This window comes from Oryctolagus cuniculus, chromosome 12, assembly GCF_964237555.1.
Source record: "Oryctolagus cuniculus chromosome 12, mOryCun1.1, whole genome shotgun sequence".
NCBI lineage: Eukaryota > Metazoa > Chordata > Mammalia > Lagomorpha > Leporidae > Oryctolagus > Oryctolagus cuniculus.
Genome location: NC_091443.1, coordinates 78,837,786 through 78,842,762, shown reverse-complemented (window position 1 = coordinate 78,842,762; position 4,977 = coordinate 78,837,786). Strand labels below are relative to the sequence as shown.

The following is a 4,977-nucleotide window of genomic DNA, read 5'->3' as shown; positions in this document are numbered from 1 at the left end:
TTAATAAATGCCTAGTTATAGTTGAATATTTAACATAGCTCATAAAGTGGTAGACAAAGCAGAAAAGCAGGCAGTGGAAGATTTGAACACTATAATTTATACATTTCCTTATAGAAAGTATTATAGCAAATAAACTTGAAAGATGAACATAAAGAATTCATGGATTCTGTCTTGCAATTTTTTTTTTTACAGGCAGGGTTAGACAGTGAGAGAGAGAGACAGAGAGAAAGGTCTTCCTTCCGTTGGTTCACTCCCCAAATGGCCGCTACAGCCCACACGCTGTGCCAATCCGAGGCCAGAAGCCAGGTGCCTCTTCCTGGTCTCCCATGCAGGTGCAGGGCCCAAGCACTTGGGCCATCCTCCACTGCCTTCCCGGCCACAGCAGAGAGCTGGACTGGAAGAGGAGCAACTGGGACAGAATTCAGCGCCCCAACTGGGACTAGAACCCAGGGTGCTGGTGCCACAGGCAGAGGATTAGCCTAGTGAGCCATGGTGCCAGTCTCTGTCTTACATTTTTAAGATTTGTTTTTAACATTTCACCATATTCACTTCATGTGTACTTATTATATATAAGTATATATATGTACTTTTTATTAAAAAAAAGATTGTTTTAAAAAGTAAACTAGTGACTTTTGTCTCAAAGGAAATTTTATCATGAAAACCATATTCCTTGGTTGAAATGGAAAAAATGATTAGTAGTTTGTAGTTTGAAAAATAGAAAATATTCCTATATAAATACATGGGTACTTCAAAAACATTCTGGGAAATGGAATTAAAATATAAATTTATTTCACTGCCAATGAATTTGAAATCTGTGCATCACAAGGGGTCCTCAAAAAGTTCATGGGAAATACATACTATGAAAAAGCTATACATAGATTTAAACATTTTTGTACACCAAGACAAACACTTAATTCCATTTTTCATGAAATTTTTCAGTCACCATTGTATGGAACACTAAATTACAAATTATTTGCCATTAATTGATAAAAGACAATAAATAGCAGTATTTGTAGAGTGAAGTTAATAGAAGGAAAATTTTCAGTAATAGGAAGTTATGAACTTATTAAAAATGAAAGCTTGGGGCCAGCGCCACAGCTCACTAGGCTAATCCTCCGCCTGCGGCGCCAGCACCCCGAGTTCTAGTCCCAGTCGGAGCGCCAGATTCTGTCCTGGCTGCTCCTCTTCCAGTCCAGCTCTCTGCTGTGGCCCGGGAGTGCAGTGAAGGATGGCCCAAGTCCTTGGGTCCTGCACCCGCATGGGAGACCAGGAGAAGCACCGGGTTCCTGGCTTGGATCAGTGCGATGCGCCGGCCGCAGCAGCCATTGGAGGGTGAACTAACGGTAAAGGAAGACCTTTCTCTCTGTCTGTCTCTCTCTCACTGTCCACTCTGCCTGTCAAAAAAAAAAAGAAAAGAAAAGAAAAGAAAGCTTGGGAAAATGTGTTTTGTATTCAATCTTAAAGTAATAACATAAATACAAATAACATAGAAGAGAAAATAAATGAGATGCAAAGCAGAAGCAAATCAAAAAAACCTGGAGCTAGTTTTTGTTTGTTCATTTGTTTTTGCAAAAATAGGCCTCTTTGCCTAGTAGTGTTCTGAGTGCTGGGAATATGGCATTAAGCAAACTCTACCAACTTCTTGATCTGTAAGGCTCACATGTGGATGGGGAAGACAAACAGCTAAATACAAGTGGCACTAATTGCAATAAAGATAAATGAAACAGCATAAAAGAGATAAGAATAACAAGAAGTGTTATTTTAGATATGGTCAAGGAACGTCTCTGAGCAGATAGCATTTGAACCACAAGCATACAAAGTGAGGGAGCAAGCCAGGCAGATGTCATTTTGGAATGTTGCTCCTGGCAGAGAGAACAGAAGAGCAAAAACTCTATCATACCAAACTAGGATTAAAAGAGAAGTGCCTTAAAATAATACAACTAATTTACCAAAAAACATGTCACCAGCATTATTCTTGATTGCAAAATATATACACATAAACACTTTAACATGGAAACTAAACAATGATGTCTGCTGCCCATGCTACTCTTCATCATGCTGGAGTTTTTAACCAACATCATTAGAAGAGGAGGAAAGAGGTATAAAGATTGGAAAGGAGGAAAAACATTATTGTTAATCATAAATGAAGTGATTATCTGCAGAAGAATCTACATACTGTTAAAAAATTACTAAGAGTTGAGGAAGGTTGCTGGAGATAGGTCAGCATATAAAAAGAATAGTTTGCCTGTACATCAGCAGAAATCAATCAGAAAACATAATAGCCAAAAAAAGATACAGATTACCACAGAATCTATTTGAACTCTGCTCGTTCAGTTCCCTGCTGCTCCACTTCCGATCCAGCTCTCTGCTTTGGCCTGGGAAAGCAGCAGAAGATGGCCCAAGTGATTGGGCCCCTGCACCCACATGGGAGCCCCGGAAGAAGCTCGTAGCTCCTAGCTTTGGATCAGCACAGCTCCAGCCATTGCAGCCAACTGGGGAGTGAACCAGCAGATGGAGGACTTTCTCTCTCTCTCTCTCTCTCTCTCTCTGCCTCTCCTTCTCTCTCTGTGTAACTCTGATTTTCAAATAAATAAATAAGTCATTTTTAAAAAATTCTAGAACTTGGAATTTTAATGAGACAAAAGACATTTAAAATGTTAAATTCATATAATGAGGAATACTCTCCAGGATATATAACAAACTGCTATAATAAGAAATAGTCAACTCCACTTAAGAATAGGCTAAAGATACATGAATCAGCAACTTAAAAGGAGAAAACCCTGGTTTGTCCAATAAGCAGGGAAAAAGGTATACAACATTGTTAGTAATTGGGAAAATGACAGTTTTTTTAAAAAAGAAATAAAATTTCATATCCATTGGAATGGTAATTTTTTAATATGTTATATATATGTCATATATAAATGACATATATTGAAAGGTAATAGAAAAGTAAACTGTCATACTGCTGATGGAAGTATAAATGGACATAAGTACTATAGACAAGATATTGGTAATACATAGTAAAGTTGAAAATATGCATTCATACACCCCTGAAAATCAACTTACAGATTTCTACCTGAGAAATTTTTGCATATGTATACCAGGAACCATTTATGGCAGCATTGTTTATAGAATAATTTGAAACTACATAAGTATCTTTCGTAGAGGAATAGATGAGTACACTTGATAGTAAAATGAATGAACTTCATCAACATGGATGGAGAGCAAATGCTGCATATTACAGTGTAATGGCATTCATATAAACATTATAAAATTTCACAGAACTGTATATGTTGCTTAAACCTATTTATATGGCTAGTGCAAATGTTGAAATAACTAGTAAAAGTACACATCAGATTAATGATGGTTACCTTTCAATAGGTAAGTAATCGTATCAAACTGGACAGAAGAGCAAAGGGGACTTAAACTTCATCTAAATTGTTCTATTGTGTTTGTGTTACTTATGAAGTAAAATAGTCAAGAGGCTAGATTAACCTATTTCCAAGGTTCTAGTTCAGAACTGTTTATTTCACTTTATAATTATGTGCTTTAGAAAAGGCTGTTATTGACATGTATGTTTTACAGATTTACCAAACTGTTTGTGAAAGGTAGACAAAGCCATCCTCTTTAGATAATCCAATAGAGTAGTTACTAACAGAATGAGAATATATTGAGATCCCGGGTTAATAAAATAATTGCATTGGGGTGGATGTGTGCCACAGGGTCAGATCACCACTTGGGATGCCTACAACCTATGTCAGAGTGCCTTGTTTAAGCCCCAGCTCTACTTCCAGTTCAGCTTCCAGCTGGTACACACCCTGGGACGCAGCCGTTGCTTGGATCCCTCCCACACAAGTGGGAGACCCAAACTGAGTTCTGGGTCCTGGCTACAGCTTGGCTGCAGCCTGGCCCAGCCCCGGCTATCACAGGCATTTGGGGAATCAGTCAGCACAGGAGGGTCTTTGTTTTTCTGTTTCACCCCGTCTCTCTGCCTTTCAAAGAAAATAAAATAATTTAAGAAAAAAAAGCTTATGAGAGTATACATTTGCGAACTGCTTAAAAACAACAATAAAAATACATTTTCAGTTTCACTTTAATTTCTCATAAATGGTCCCAGTCTTTTCAAAGATTTTTTATTCATATGGGAACTGGACTTGGACTTTGCCATTTATTTATTCAACAGATTTTATTGAACACAACTAACAAAGCAGACAAAGGCTGCTCTCAGGGAGTTTGATAATCAAGGAAGATAGCCACTAAACAAATAAATTAATTAGAAATGTGTTATATCTGGTGATACATGCAATGATGAAAAACAAAGTAGAGTAAGTGCAATAGAGAATGATTGGAAGTTTCTATATGGGGAAGAAAAGGAAGAACTGTCTGTAAAAGATAACATAAAGCAAAGTCCTGAAAATGGTGAGGGGCGAGTTATTTAGGGGAGGAGTCTTAGAGGCTGACAGAAAAAGCCAGGGCAGGTCCCTGCTCCTAGCCTTAAGAGCTAGCATGGACTTCCTGGCCCACATGCTCCTCCACGTAGCTGGCTCCTGGGGTTCAGTATGAATCCAGGTTTCCCTCTCTCTTTTAGATAGGGCCCTCACTCTCCTATGCATTTCTCCCACTGAATAAAAAGCTTAAAACTTAAAAAAAAAAAAAATAACTAACGTGGAGGCCCATCTAGCTGGATCAGAATGAACTGAGTGTGAACCAGTAGGAGATGAGATCAGAAGGACATCAGAGGGCTTGATTATCCAGGGCCCTTGGCCTTGATAAAGACTTTGGAGCAAAGGACTAATGTGTCTTGTACAAAGAATCTACCTAGCTACTGTGTTGAGACTAGCCCGTAGGGTGTGGTGGTTGGTGGAAGCATAAAGATAAAAGCAGAGAAACTATTTATAAGCTTGTTAACTCTGCAGACAAGACAGGATGGTGGTTTAGGCCACGGGGGTGGGAGATGATTGGATTCTAAAAATATTA

At 38.4% G+C, this 4,977-nt stretch overlaps 1 protein-coding gene across 5 annotated transcripts in view; it reads left to right on the top strand.

Moving 5' to 3' along the window:
• Positions 1-4,977, top strand: part of RFX7 (regulatory factor X7) — a 148,899-nt gene that overhangs the window by 66,363 nt on the left and 77,559 nt on the right. The window lies entirely within an intron of this gene.